The sequence below is a fragment of the Pseudorca crassidens genome, chromosome 8 (assembly GCF_039906515.1).
Source record: "Pseudorca crassidens isolate mPseCra1 chromosome 8, mPseCra1.hap1, whole genome shotgun sequence".
NCBI classification, from domain to species: Eukaryota; Metazoa; Chordata; class Mammalia; order Artiodactyla; family Delphinidae; genus Pseudorca; species Pseudorca crassidens.
In genome coordinates this window covers 52,494,703-52,510,497 of record NC_090303.1, presented here as the reverse complement: position 1 = coordinate 52,510,497, position 15,795 = coordinate 52,494,703, and the positions used below count along the sequence as shown (strand labels likewise).

Sequence of the window (15,795 nt, the reverse complement as noted above, 5' to 3'; positions counted from 1 at the left end):
TCCTATCTAGAAGGAAAGATCATTTCAAATGTGAACATCCATTTATAGAACTTTTGGAAGAAAAGCAAATTCCTATAGTCCCAATTGACTAAAAAAAATCTATTGTATGAAAAAAATCCTCTGAAGATAAAAGAAAATTTAAACTTTAACCACAAAATTGTGTCACATTTCACATAACCTATGTAAACTATCATCCAGAAGACAGTGGAAAATCTGGGAGCTATGACTAAATTTTTTTTTTTGAAAAATACTCAGGAAGTTTAATGCACTGGAATTATAATGTTACTATCTTTTGTTTATTCTCTTTTTAAAATGTTTTTTCTTGGCTTTTCTGTAGGAAATTTAGAAAAATCACAAATGATACCAGGAAAAAACTAAATTTCACATCGAGATAAACCCCATTGACATTTTATCTCCTTCTAGTCTTTTCTCTATGTGTAAAGATATATTTTCAAGTAATTAGATTGTACTGCATATAAAATTATATACCTTAGATTTTCCCCTTGGCATTCTTTTATCATTTCCTCATATCTTTAAATATCTTTCAAAAATTTTGTTTTTAATGATTGCATAATATTTCATTGCACAGTTATATCATAACTCTGTTTACATTAATTTGCCATTTGAGATTTTAACTTCTTGATGATTTCAATACTGCAATGAATGATCCTTCCAATGTCTTGGGTTCTCAGATCCCTGATCCTTTTTCCCTTGCGGTGGTGCCCTCCCTCCTGCAGTCACCACTCCCATGGGCAGACCCTGCAAGGGCATGTCATTCTCACACTCTCAATATCATATATCCCACCCTGACCAACATCTCTTGACTTTTTGGATCTCCCCTTTTAGTATTCTGACTGTAATTCTTTGACCCCCACCCCCACCCCAGGACCTCCAATTCTAACACCCTTTCACCATCTCTTACTCCTTTCATGTCCAGACTCCTCTTTACCCAGCTGAATTCCATCCACAACAATCACTCTCATTGTGCACACCTTCAAATTCCTTGCCCCTCTCCTGTTCTGTCATGTTTGTTTGGTGAAACCATAATGCTGCTTAAATCCAACTCTTTGCCTACGCTGTACAGGGACCTGGGTAACTTATCATGGCTGGAGAAGAACATGACTGTGCTGATTGGTCTCACTTCAAATTCAGAAGCACAAACTCGGTGAACCCTTAGTGCTCACAGTAACCATTCTATACCTCTCTAGTCCATTTGCTCACTATTCACCACCTATGTGACATCATCTCTCTCCTCAAAACCCATGTCTTTTCCCCCCATCTTTATCATCTTAGCTGATGATATTGCATCCTACTTTACTGAGAAAACTGAAGAGATTAAAAAAGAACTTCCACCAACTCTTAAAATCACATCTCCCCCCTCACATCTGCCCCCTCATACATTACTGTCCCACCTGCTATCAAAGATGAGGTATCCATGCTCCTAACCAAAGCCAGCCCCTCCATCTGTGCACTAGATCCCATCCTTTCTCACTTACTTGCTTTAGCAGTTGTTCTTTCTCTCTCCTATATTATCAGGATGTTGATTCGCTACTGTATCATTTCCAGTAGCACACAAACATGCTGTTCTTCTGCCACCTTCATTTTATAAGCTATCATCTCATTTCTTTGGGTACTTGCAGCAAAATTTGTTGAAAGGGATGTCTTGACTTGCCATTTCTGATTCTTCTCCTTCCATTCTCTCCTGAATCCTTTCTCATCAAATTTTTGTCTCCTTCCACTACTTCACTGAAACTGCTCTTGTCAAGATCATGAATGACCTCCCTGTTGCTAAATCCAATGGTCAGTTCTCACTTCTCACTTTTTTCAACCTTTCTTCGTTTGGCTTCTGGGATACCACACTCTCTTGGATTTCCTCCTACCTTACTAGTTGTTTCTTCTCAGTCTTACTTACTGGTTTTTCCTTTCCTACCTGATCTCTTAATACTGAGATCCCTGGTGTCTCAGTTCTTGGTCCTCTTTTCTTCTCCACCTACACTTACTTTCTTGGTAATCTTATCTAAACTCATGACTTTAAATACCACTTAAATGCCTAGGACTCCTAAATTCATCTCTTCATCCCAGACCTCTTCCCTGATCTCCAGGCTCACATATAGTTACCCAACATATTGTCATTCTGTTGTCTCAAACTGAACATGCCCAAAACTGAACTCTTGACATGGCCCCTGCCCTTGCATCCTCTGCAGCTGTTCGCATCTCACTTAATGGCAACGCAGTCTTCCTGAGGCTCAGACACAACTTTGTCAGCATCCTTGACTTTTATTTTTCTCACACCCTGTATCCAATTCATCAGAAAATTTCTTCCTCTACCTTTGTCATACATCCAGAACTTGACCATTTCTCAATTCCACCTCTGCCACCACCTTGTTCTGTACCACCATTACCAGCTTCTTAACCTATTTCCCTGTTTCCATCCTCAGACCTTCCACCTTCTATTCTCAGCACAACAGCCAGATTTATATCCAAATCTGATCAGATTACATCTCTGCTCAGAATGTGCTAAGACTTCCCCAGTTCAGTCAGAGTGGAAGCCAGAGTCCTTACAATGGTCTTCTGGGCGCTATGTGTTCTGACCCCAGTTCCCTAGCTGAGCCTTCTTTTTCTCCTTCTCTCCCCTAAATTCACTCCCCTCCAGCCACACTGGTCTCCTTGCTGTTCCTCAAACATGCCCAGCAAACTCCCACCTCAGGACCTTTGCCGTGGCTGTGACTTTTGCCTGAAAAACCTTTCTAATCTTTATGCACATGTCACCTTCTCAATAAAGACTGCCCCCCAGCACCCTAATTTTATACTGCACCTTCAACACCTCCTGTTCTCCTGATCCTCTTTACCATGTTTTCTCATTTTACCCCCCCATATCATGTATGGGAAAGTTTCCTGTATCACATGGGAAGCTTCTTAACAAGCTATGTAATTTATTTATTTATTACATTTGTGTTTATTCTCAGCAGTCCCATCTGAAATGTAAGTTCTCACGGTGTCAGGGGCTTCATTTTGTTTACTGAGATATGCTAAGTGCTGAGAAAAATGTCTGGCACATAATAAGTGTTTGATAAATATTTGTTCAAAAACTTTAATAAGCCTACTCATATAGAAAAGGCAAACATTTTAAATGTTAATTTTCTTATTTCAGCCCACATTGTTTTGAAAAACTTGCTCTCTAAGTGTAATTTTTAACTCTGGTGCAGAACACCTTACTTGAAGCTTCACCTTTACATTCTATGGAGAGGATGACTTTCAAAAATGTTTTGATGATGGATGAAATGAGAAAGAATAGCCAGGCACACTGAAAAGTCAAGTGAAGAATTATGACAACCATCTGGATATTTCAGCTACATGAACTCTAGCGGGGAACCCCTGTCATCCAGTGGAATATATAACTCCAGGCAGAAACACTTTAATTTGTGAATTGGACCATGCAGGGTGGTGGGTTAGAAAGGGCATGATGGAGGGTTGGTCATGAAAAGGAAGTGGCAAGTAAAATGGAAGGAAAATAGATGTGTTAGAAAAGGCATCAAGTACCCAACCCTTGTAACTGACCACACATATGGTTACATGCTGGCAATGCCTGTGTTTTTCTGACTGACGAGATTGTGATGCACACTTACTGTACAACATCGAAAGGATGGCATTTCTCTTTTGCTCAGATATGAACTATTTTGTTGGTTTTGAACTTACAGTGAGAATCAAACTGTACAAAGTTTGCTTAAACTTCTCCCCCACCCCACGAGCTCATGCTACTACAAACCTGTTGGGAAAACAGATTGAAAAGATTTAAAGAGATCCTTTTCAAGTATGAAGGCATTCGAATCCAGTCAAGGGGACAGGTGCGGCGACCACTAAACAAGCATGTGCGTTAGTTCAGGGGCACTCAGAAACAGGGCTCAACCCACCTGGAAGGATTTTGCAAAGGAAAGGCGGTTCCTGCAGAAGAGGGAAGTAAAACTGCTCATGGAAAACCAGCCATGTGTGGGCGCACTGCTCTGCAGCCATTTAAAATCTTTTCCTCCTCGTCTGCTTTAATCAGTTTCCTATTAGATTTTTTTCTCCAGTTGATTTTCAGTGTTGAGAAGAATTACTCTGTCCTTTAGTGGAGGGGGCGGGGGTGGAAATGGGCAGGAGTGAGGGATAGGGGAACCGAGCAGAGTAGCCATTCTCATTCCTGAACAGTACTATGGTACTTGTTTGGGAAAAAATAAAGGAAAAGAAAAGAAATATTTTACCAAGGTCCCACCAAGGATGCTCGGGCTTCAGAAGGGCAGTAGGCAGCCAGGGAGCAGAATACAGGTTTTTTTCAGGAAAACAGAGAAAACTGACAGGTGAGGAAAGGAAGGTAGAGAATGCTGAGATGTGTGTATGTTGGGGGAATACTGCAATTTTCAATAGAATGGTCAGACAACGGTTTATTGAGAAGGTAGCATTGAGCCAATACCTAAAGGGAGAGAGGTCTTAAGTTGTAGGAAGGAAGAACATTCCAAGCAGAGGAAAGAGCAATGTCTTTGGAATGGAAACACACATAGTGGGTTTGAAGAACATCATGGATGTGGTGTGGCTGGAGCTGAGTGACTCTGCTTTATTTCTCCTTATAACACTCATCACCATCTGCCATGCTACATGTTTTCTTACTGATTTGTTTATTGTTCGTACCCCCAGCATCTAGAATAGTGCCAGGCACATAGTAGGCACTGTGGCAGGTGCTGTGCTTTGCCACTCAGATTCGTCTTCAGGAGTGAAGACTACTGCCAAAAGACAGCTCTCATGGGAGGTTGACTATAGCTTAGAAAATTGCACGAGGTCACCTCTTCTTCCCACCCTCAAAGATTGATCAGTGCAGGGGTATAAAGGCCTGGATGTCATGCTCCGCCTTGGGACAACTCTGAAGGGCCACCTAAGTTCCAGACCTTTCCATGGGGCTGGCTGAAGCCTTCCTTGAGACTATATCAGAGCTTCGCTTTACCTTCTGCCCAGTTCTGCTTCCTTCCACTCCTTTCCACAGGTGTGGATTTCAGGAACACTCTTTATTTGACATGCTGTCTGCTAAGCTCTGTCTCATAGTCTGCTTTCTGGGGAACCCCACCTGAGATGGGGTCAGGAGTAGCACTGAGAAGATAGATGCTTAAATGGAATTTTGGAAGCAAACCACCTGCCAACTGACAGGGAATGAGGACTCCAACATGGATGGTATGTGGTACGTCTCTCACACTAGGTAGCAGTGCAATTGTTAAAACTTTTATTGATGGTGAATCAGGATGGTATACTAGTGAAAAATAAATGCATTAATTGGCACATTGTATAGGCATTTGAGAAGTATGGGAGCAATCATATCTATAAGGACTTTGGAATTGAGTGGTAATTATTGCTAAGCTCAATTAACACTCGGGAAAAGATTTTTTTTTTTTAAATGCTGAGGGCAATTATTCAGCAATTAAAAGTCAAGTTTGAAAGCCAAGGGGGCTCCTTGGTAGCATATAAAGAATCTCCCATTTCTTGCAGTGGAACAGTATAAAAAGCTGAGCCACAGGATTAAGACTTAATTGTAAAAGCAGACAAGCTCCAATGAATATAAACTCCCAACCAAGTGTGGTCTTCTATCCCAAGGTCAGGACTTTCACTGTTAGAGAATGGACCCTGACACATGGGATGGGACTTCTAGGTTAATGCACCTGAAATCTTAATCCTTAGCTTCAGTGTGTTCTGGTAAAGGTCTAACAATTGGCTCTCCCATGTATTTCTTGGACACACTTTTAAGCTTATTGCTCGTCATTATTATTTTCTCCATCACTTTCTCTGTCTGGACAACAGACAGAGAAACAATAAATTAAGCCCTGATTCTCTCATTTCTATGGGATAAATACTTCCACCACGGCCACTTTCAGTGTGACATCACTGAACATGGAGTTGAGAAAAGCTGTTCATTAGCATCCCATTACATATATTTCTGCCATACATATACAATAGATGTAAATAACCTCAAGAGCACAAATAACAGTAAAATCACTAGGAACTGATGAGTTTTGAGCATTTATCACCTTTGTTTTATGTTTAATTTAACTGTAAGTTTTTAAAATCTTGTTAATAATAATGCGTGTTTTTACAACTGGTTCACAAAATTCCTGAAAATTGGACAATCGGCTCTTGAGAGCAGGAGCAAAGTGGTGTAGAATTTTAACTCGATTGAATTGCATCAAAGGATCTGGTATTAAATCAAGTCTTCAAAACTTACTAGGATCTAACACATTAAGACTATGCATTTTCCTTATATAGTTAATGAATCCATGAATGAGAATGGTTGATTATAAATTGACTAATCCCTTAGGCTACCATTTTGCCAACTTTAGTTGGGAAATAACTGAGTTTTAAACTGTACATACTTTTTTAAGAATCTGTCATCTTTTTACATATGCAAGAATCAATTTAATTCCCTTAAACAAAAGAACACAACAATTATTCTCTTTTCACCTAAATTTTGCCAACAGCAATGACTTCTTAGCAACAGAATCCCTGCAGTTGTTTAGGGATTATTTTACAATGTGACAAAAGATTGCAATATAAAATTTGTTCCAATTAACATTCTTAAAATGTTTGCCTGCTAGAGAAAGGACTTTTCTTTAAAGTACTATGGATTTTCTTTTAACATGTTTTAGTTTAAACCTCCTGTTTCAGCTTAATGGAGCTGGCCCTAAATAGAGGGATGAAGCCAGGAAATCTGGTATAAGACAGAAACTAGTGTGACCATAACCCTAGGTTGCAAAAATAAATCTTCAACAATGAAAACTCTGAAGTTATTTATTATTGTCCTATGTTTTATTTGAACATTTCTTCACTGATCTATAGAATTGTGTAATCGTTCATTCATTCATTCATTACTTTAATGAATATTTGTAGAATGCTCACTTTGTGCAAGGTACTATTATTATCCAGAGTCAACCTAAATAAAGAGGTAAACGGAGGCAAGTTCGAATAACCAGAAATCAAATTTATTTGGCAATAGCAGAGGAAATGCAATTCAGGAAATGCCAACGACAACAAGCTGCAGGTGAGTCTGTGGAAGGTTTGGGGTGGCCTCTATCTGTGAGTGAGGAGTGCAAAGAGGGTGCGTCCAGACAGAGTCCAAGTGGTAAGTTCATTCGCTTGAGGATGGGGAGAGATGCTTGGCGGATGTTCCTTGGTCAGAAGAGAAGTTCTGGTTTTCTGTCAGTCAGGCATTCACAAGAAATCAGTCTCTCAATTCCTAAGTTTCATTTTCCTGAGGGCACATGCGTGAGATTCTTCTTTTTATATCCTCTGGTTCCATTTTAGATTGAAATCCTTTCACACTAGAAATACAGTGTCTACTTTGTGGCTTTCCAGAGCAGATCTTTCAGCTCTCACAAACAGGGTAAAAACTACTGAGCTGTAGCCCATTTTCCATTTTGTAAGGAAGATGAACACCTCCTGAATGAAGCTGTTCTAGCGGCCTGTGGTCCTATCAGAGCTGGACGAGGAGGCTTGAGGTCAACCTCACCAGTGGGGTAAGTCCGCATTTCCGAATAATTTCTTTACCATCCTGCCATCCTCTTCTTCCCAGCACCGGGGAGTCTTCAAGAAGGTGCTCTGAATAGCAAGTTTAGGGAAAGAAAGTGAAGGAGGGAAGGTTCCGCTGGGGCTGTTTTTCCTGGGTGAAGAGGTGATGCTGGCTAGCCCGAGTGTGAAGTGAAAAATTATGAAACGCAAGAGTAAACAAGATGGAATAGTGAGACAGCTTCCCTAGTTTTTCAGAGGTAACATTTCATGCTACAGTTTTATTCTATTTAAAAATTTTTAATTGAGGTCCAATAATTGACATATAACGTATTCATTTCAGGTATACAATGTTATGATTCGATACTTGCATAGACTACAAAATGATCACCACAATAAGTCTAGTTAGCATCAGTTACCTTACATAGTTAAAAAAAATTTCTTGTGATGAGAACTTTTAAGATTTACACTCTTGGCAACTTTCAAATATGCAATAGAGTATTATTAACTACAGTCACCATGCTGTATGTTACATCGCCATGACTTATTTATTTTATAACTGGAAGTTTGTAGCTTTTGATCCCTTTCACCCATTTTACTCCCCCACCCCCAAGTCCACTACCACCACCGGCCTCCGGCAACCACCAATCTGTTTTCTGTGTCTATGAGTTCAGTTTTTGAGTTTTTTTTAGATTCCACATATAAGTGAGACCATATGGTATTTGTCTTTCTCTGTCTGACTTATTTCACTTAGCATAATGCCCTCAAGGTCCATCCATGTTGGCACAAATGGAAAGGTTTCATTCTTTTTTATGGCTGAATAACATTCCATTGTGTATATGTGTGTATATATAGTGTGTGTACAGATAAATATTATTTTCTTTAACCATTAATTTGTCAGTGAACGCTTAGGTTGTTTCCATATCTTAGCTATTGTAAATAATTCTGCAATGAACATGAGGGCACATATATCTTCTTGAATTAGTGTTTTTCTTTTCTTTGGATAAATACCCAGAAGTAGGAGAATTGCTGGATCATATGGTAGTTCTATTTTTAATTTTTTGAGGTATCGCCATACTGTTTTCCATAGTGACTGCAGTAATTTACATCCTCCTCAACAGTGCACAGGGTTCTCTTTTCTCCACATCCTTGACAGCACATGTTATTTCTTGTCTTTTTGATAATAGCTTTTCTAACAGGTGTTAGGTGATATGTCATTGTGGTTTTGATTTGCATTTCCCTGATGAGTAGTGATGTAGAGCATCTTTTCATGGCCAGCTGTATGTCTTTGGAAAAATGTCTATTCAGATCTTTTGCCCATTTTTCAATCTGATTGTTTTCTTGCTATTGAGTTGTATGACTTCTTCATATATTTTGGACTTTTAAATATATATATTAAATTTACAAAATGTCAAACATCGTCTTTTTCTAGTGTTTACAAAATCTACTACAAATCTAAAAATACTAATGAATATAATGAGTCTTGGGCTAATAGAGTCATTGACTTTCTCCAGTATTATGAGTGATTAAAAACTGATTTTATTAAACTAAGCAAGAAGTGAAAGGAAAGAAATGTTAAGAGCTAATATTTCCTATTGCCAACATCACACCCAGTTAAGACCCTTTGCAGTTGCTATTCCCTCTGCCTGTAGTACTTTTGCCCCAGATCATCTTTGCACAATTAGCTCCATTTAGGTCGCAGTCCAAAGGGTACTTTTCAGAGAGGCCTTCCCTGACAACCTGATAGAAAGTAGCTTCATGCTCCATCATAGCACCCTTCTTTAATTTATTTGTAGCAATTAGGTTTTTCCAGAATGGATTTGTTCATTTTATTTGTTTGCTCGCTGATTTTTTTGTCTTTTCTCTCAACCAACTGGAAAGAAGGCAGAGCCCTTGTCTACTTTGTTCACTGCTACTTCCTTCGTGCTTGTCTGGCACATAGTAAGAGCTCTGTGATTAGTTTTTGAACAAATATATAAGTGAATGGGCATATTTAACTGCTTTGGGGTTCTGTGGTATATTCTTCATTGGGAGTCTCACGGTGGATTCTAACATCTAGATGATGTACGCTTGGCTTATGTACTTAACATTTTGAATGCTGAGCCAGCTATTTACTGATTGTCATTGTCCATTTAAAAACATTAAGGGGGCCCAGGCACGGAGCCGGGCCGCAGGGAATGTCCCGGGACAAGTTCGCGGAGACGCCGGCTGTACTCCGCCCGGCTCGGCTCCGCTGCTCCCTTTAGGGCCCGAGGCTCGCAGCGCTCCCAAATGGCCGAGGAGTCCTACAAAGCCGTGAAGTACTACAGCCTGGAAGAGATCCAGAAACACAACCACAGCAAGAGCATCTGGCTGATCCTGCATTACAAGGTGTACGATTTGAGCAAATTTTTGAGATGCTTGAGAATTGTCCAAAATTGTCCAAAATTATCACTGGGGAGCTGCATCTGGATGACAGGTCAGAGATAACCAAGTCTTCGGAAACTCTTATTACTACTATGGATTCTAATTCCAGCTGGTGGACCAATTGGGTGATCCTAGCTATCTCAGCACTGGTTATAGCCCTGATGTATCACTCCTACACATCGGAACACTAAACATGTTCTCAGAAGCCAGTGAAAGAAAAGACTGCTTTGGTCCGGGGAGAAAGAAAGCCACCGTTAACTGCTTCAACTGAACCCTTCACCTGAAAATGATTTGAACACACCTGTTTTCCTTTCCTCCTACATTAGACACAAAACAAACCAAAAAGAACTATTCTTTCTACTCCTGAACTTTTAGTGTGTGCCTTTTTATCCATCAGCTTTGTTTTGATGTTCCACCACTATGTCATTTGCTTATTGTGGGCACAATCTTTTAAAACATACCACCATGTTTGGCTGTCTATTTGATATGTAATTGTTTTTAATGTTTGGAATCTGATTATTTGGCGGTCATTTAATGTGTTAATCTTTCAGATCCAAGTTGTCTGTCTGATGTGAGCAGGGACGTCCTTGGATCTCTTCTTGTGCTGCTTCATCTAATTGAATAATCAGGTATTGCATGTTTCCGGTGTCGTTTTTTTTTTTTTTTTTCCCAAGGAAATTAAGGAAGGCCCAGAAATAACAGCTTAAAGATTTCTAGTAATTGTTCTACTTGAACAATCATATAGATGATAGAAAGAGAAAGTGGCCTGCAAGACCTAGAAAAGATACTCTATCTTTTCTTTGATTAAAAACACCAGCAACATCAACAAAAGCCTGTGAACCATGAGAGAACATTACCACTGTCCCTTCTCTCAGCTTAAACATGTCATTCTGAAGAGATTCTCAGTTATACAGTTTCTCAGGTTTTACAGACTCCTCCTTCAGAGCTGAAAACTGTTTACATGCTCCTATAAAGAAATGTTGATTCCCTAATTTGTAAAAACACATATTTGAAAGAGATTGTGGGACATTTGGAATCTGATTTTTGAAGAAATTTAGCTCTCGTGTTGGGCCATGAAGAACTTTGGTGTGGACTGATTCAGTGGACTGGTTCAGTCATCCCTTATTTGTTTATTATTCTCTGCCCAGTGCTTTTTTCTTTAAATGTTGAAACTTGAGAGATGAATTTATAGACTTGAAGTACTTTGTAGTTAGCTATGATTGTCCATTGGCCTGCTAGCCGACTGATGAGCCATGGAGTTATTCAGAAATAACTAAACACATTGGAAAGGAATTTGTTTAAATTACAGAGCATAGATTTTTATAATCAATGACATGTATCACCCTCTGCCTTTTTTGTCACTGCAAGTTAGAGCGAATGTAGGGGGGCAGTGGGGCAGCTGACTCTATCACATGGGAAAGTACCTTGCAGAGGAATCCTTTGTTTAGATTTTAATAAACATAAGCCTGGAACAAAAAAAAAAATTTTTTAAATAGAAAAATAAAAACATTAAGGGATTTTTACTACGATCAGGTTTGTTTTAAACTTTTATACGTCAAGATTTTCACTGAATAGTGCCTGTCTCTTCAAAATATCTATAGACTTTGTATCTTCTGTCTTATAGTGTTATCACTTTATTTGGACTGATAATTTGAAATTAGAAACTTTGTTTTACATAGCTGTTTATCTTGTATATAGCTTGGCTTTCATATGTATGGACTGCGTAAATGATAAGAGATATATAAGTGATCATGAGACATATGACTTAAGCCTACAGGGATATGTTACTTTTGCATCCAAATAAATGAGTTTGGGCTAAGAGGTCCAGTAAGTGACTAAAACTTAGTCTAATCTAAAATAGACAAGTTATAATTAATAATATCACTTGTAAAGCTGCTTGAATTAGGCATGTCTTGCTTCACAGTTATTATACCACTGTGATATCTCAAACAGCAGACTCTATACGTCCATATTAGCAGAAAGTTTAGTGTTCGCTGGGTTGCCCACATTGAATATTTCTAAAAACCCTGGAGGAAAACTCTTATTTCCCACAATTCTCTCTCATTGTTGCTTGTCTTCATGGCCAGGCATCTTATTGCAGACGAATTCTACAATCATTCCAAAACTAGATCGTCTATCCAACGTTCCTGACTCTGCTTTGCTCATGGGCCTGTCTTAATTTCCCCAACCCAGTTACTATCAAGCAGTAACATTTAAGGGACTCTGCCAAGGAACTTGGGTATCACAAAATGGTCACAGCCAACTCTCTCATTAATTCCCACCTGTTCTTGCATTGTGAAGATTGTTTATCTTCTGCTCTCCTTTCCCTGGTCCAGCAAGTGGAACTCCAAATCCCAAATCCCTCACTCAGTTTCAATTGATATCTTTATGGAGATATCTGATAGATTGAATTATTGGATCCAATTCTTCACCACTTCTTGTATCTACACCCTCTGCCTTATAGCTTTATATTCTCTCCTACTAAAGTCTCTGCCTCTTGACTTTGACTCGGACATGTGTTTTGCTTTGGGTTGTAGGATGTTAGCAGCTGCAATGCAAAAATTAGCTTGAAAAGTATTTATGTTGGGCTTCGCCCTTGTGCCTTTGCCATCACAATGAGAAGAATGTGTCCTGAAGAGCCCAATGGGACCAAGGAGGATGAAAGACATGAGGGAAAGACCCAGATTTGCAGATCTGCAATGTGAAGCAAAACCAACCCAGGTGACTCACAGATCTGTGAAAATAAAGAACTTTTGTTTCAGTCACTGTGCTTTGAGGTTGTTTGTTATGCACCATTATTGTGGCAAAAGCTAATTTATACAAGATGTAAGTCTTGCCATGGTAAAGTCAAATATTGACATCTTTGTGCAAAGTAGTTTGGCTACTTATGGCCCCTAGTGTCCCCATTCCAGAGTAGCGTTTTGGCTTTACTTTTGCATAATCAAAATGCATGTTAGAATTCTTTATCAAAATAAAAAGTTTTCCTATAAAACCAAAAACTACTTTTAAATGGCCACTTGTCCATCTCTGAAAAAAAAATTAAAAGCCTTGCTGAACTCTATGCTCCAGATGAAAACCCAGATTTGTCAAAAAGGTTCAGAAAAGAAGTGGTATTGGTGATGATTCTGAAAGACTGGATAGGATTTGAGTTGACAGATAAGAGATGGGAATATATTTTAAGTAAGGAGTGAAATGAACAAAATGTGATGACTAGAAAGCATGAAACTCATTCAGAACCATTTAAATCATAATTTACTTTACAAACATTTATAAATATAATTTTTAAAAAACCTTAAGTTGTAAAAAATGAAGGTAATCTATTATTGAACTCAAAGACCAATCAATACTAATAGAACTTCTTCAGGGTATTGAAGAAAGTACAAATTCAGTGAAGATTTGCCAAAAAAAAAAGGAGCTATTTTAATCAGTATGTTGAAGACGTTAAGTAGACACATTCCAATGCCAATTCTATTTCTACTTTAATCCTATTGTCCCCAATTCTCCTAGAAATTCCATTGAGATTTGCTTTGATTTATATCAGCATTCTGTATGTCATTATTTCTTGTTTCTCAGACTTAGCTTGAAGCATATTTGAATCACATGGGTTCAATATATTCCATCTACCATTTGTCTTTAGGCCCTAATACCTTGGTTTGCATGTAGCAGGTGCTCAAAATAGTTTCTGTTATTATTTTTAATTAATACTTATATTATTAGCAATAGCTAATCACATTGATTCATCATCTCAGTTGCTCTGTGAGGTGGGTACCAAATTTAAGTCAATATTTTTGGTTGAAGAAACTGAGTCATAAAGAGATTAAATGATTAAGAGATGAAGTATCAAGTCACACTGGGAGTGAGTGGCAACACCATGACTCAAGTTCAGATCTGCCTAACACCAACACCAAGCTATTTTGAGTTGAACTGATGCACATGGTTTGAAAGACCATATGGAAACTACTGTATACAAGCCATGGCCAAATATCATTGCAATACAAAGAGACGTGTTATACATTATATAAATGTATGTTTGTGAATGTATATATACAGGGTGATTTGCCTTTCTCACTTCCTGATGATAAAACTTGAAGAATAATTGTTTCTGTGACACATGAACTGCAAATGTATTTTTTTCATTTTGCAGACCCTGGAATGCTCATTTATCTCTCTTCAGCTTGGGAGTTACAATGCGTTCATAGCTAGCAAGAGTGAGCTACTGCTGCCTTAGACTCAGTGCTTAAAGAATCTCATAAAAAATTGAAATTCCTACCTTTATTCAAGCTTGTCAGGAAATCTCCCTATAGCCCTTTGTATTTGAAAATGCATTATAGTTTTTTTAAAGCACGTGGGAAATGGTTTTACATTTTTTCAGTTGCACATAAAATCACTTTATGAGCTGCCAAATGAAAACTGAGAAAGCTCAGTGAATGGGGATGCCTCCTTCAAAATCTCCTATGTGAACTGGAGGTGCCATGTTCTCTGCTTACATGGCTAATATGGTTACTTTATCTCTTCATTTCACCCCTAACTAGAAATTAGGAATTCTTTAAGACATACCCATTAGTTAAAGTGAGACATAACCAGTGCTTACTAGCAGAAAGGAAACAATGAATATCCCTCCAAAAGCTATTCTCACACAGGATGGGTTGAGAACTGAAATGGAGCTGTATTGGAGCCAAGGTTTTTTATGCTATTAAAATTAGTCTGGTATTAATCTAAACTAGACTATTTTAAGTTAAGATGTTTATTGTAATCCCCAGGACAACCACTAAGAAACTAACTCCAAAAATACAGTAAAATAGACAACAATGGCACACTAAAAAATATCTATTTAACACAAAAGAAAGCAGTGACAGATCAGCCAAAGAATAAAAAAGATAAGACATAGAAAACAAATAGAAAACGGCAGCTCTAAATCCTACCTTGTCAGTAATTACATTAAATACAAATGGATTAAACATGTCAATTAAAAGCTAGAGGTAGGGGTGATGTAAGTCAGAAGGAGAAAAACAAATACAGTATGCTAACAAATATATATGGAATCTAGGGGAAAAAAATGGTTCTGAAGAACCTAGGGGCAGGACAGGAATAAAGACGCAGATGTAGAGAATGGACTTGAGGACATGGGGAGTGGGAAGGGTAAGCTGGGACGAAGTGAGAGAGTGGCATGGACATATATACACTACCAAATGTAAAATAGATAGCTAGTGGGAAGCAGCTTCAAAGCACAGGGAGATCAGCTCGGTGCTTTGTGACCACCTAGAGGGGTGAGATTGGGAGGGAGACACAAGAACGAGGAGACATGGGGATATATGTATATGTATAGCTGATTCACTTTGTTATAAAGCAGAAACTAACACACCATTGTAAAGCAATTATACTCCAATGAAGATGTAAAAGAAAAAAAAAGCTAGAAGTAGAACAGATTTAAAAAAATAATCCAACTGCTTGGTGCCTACAGAAGACACACTTTATTCTCAAAGATACAAACAGATTGGATGGAAAAACTACACCATGCAAGCAATAACCAACAGAAAGCTGGAGTGGCTATATTAACATCAGAAAGAAAAAATAGACTTTAAGACAAAATCTGTTACCAGACATAAAAAATATTATAAAAGTTTCAATCTATGGTCAATCTGTCAGGAAGACATAACAATTATAAACATATATGCATCTGACAACAGAACCCAAAGTACATAAGCAAAAATGGACAGAACTGAAGGGAGATAGACAATTCAGCAATCATAGTTGGGGAGGCCTCAACATCCCATTTCCAGTGAAGGACAGAATAGGCAGAGGGTCAATACGAAAATGTAAGACTTGACCAACACTATAAACGAGCTAACTAGACCTATCAGACATATATAG

General features: G+C 38.4%; 1 long non-coding RNA gene and 1 pseudogene across 1 annotated transcript in view; one reads left to right on the top strand and one right to left on the bottom strand.

Annotated features, from left to right (window-relative positions):
- Positions 1–15,795, bottom strand: part of LOC137229082 (uncharacterized) — a 566,856-nt gene that overhangs the window by 139,160 nt on the left and 411,901 nt on the right. The gene's annotated exons all lie outside the window — the stretch shown is intronic.
- Positions 9,765–10,164, top strand: LOC137228591 (cytochrome b5 pseudogene; annotated as a pseudogene).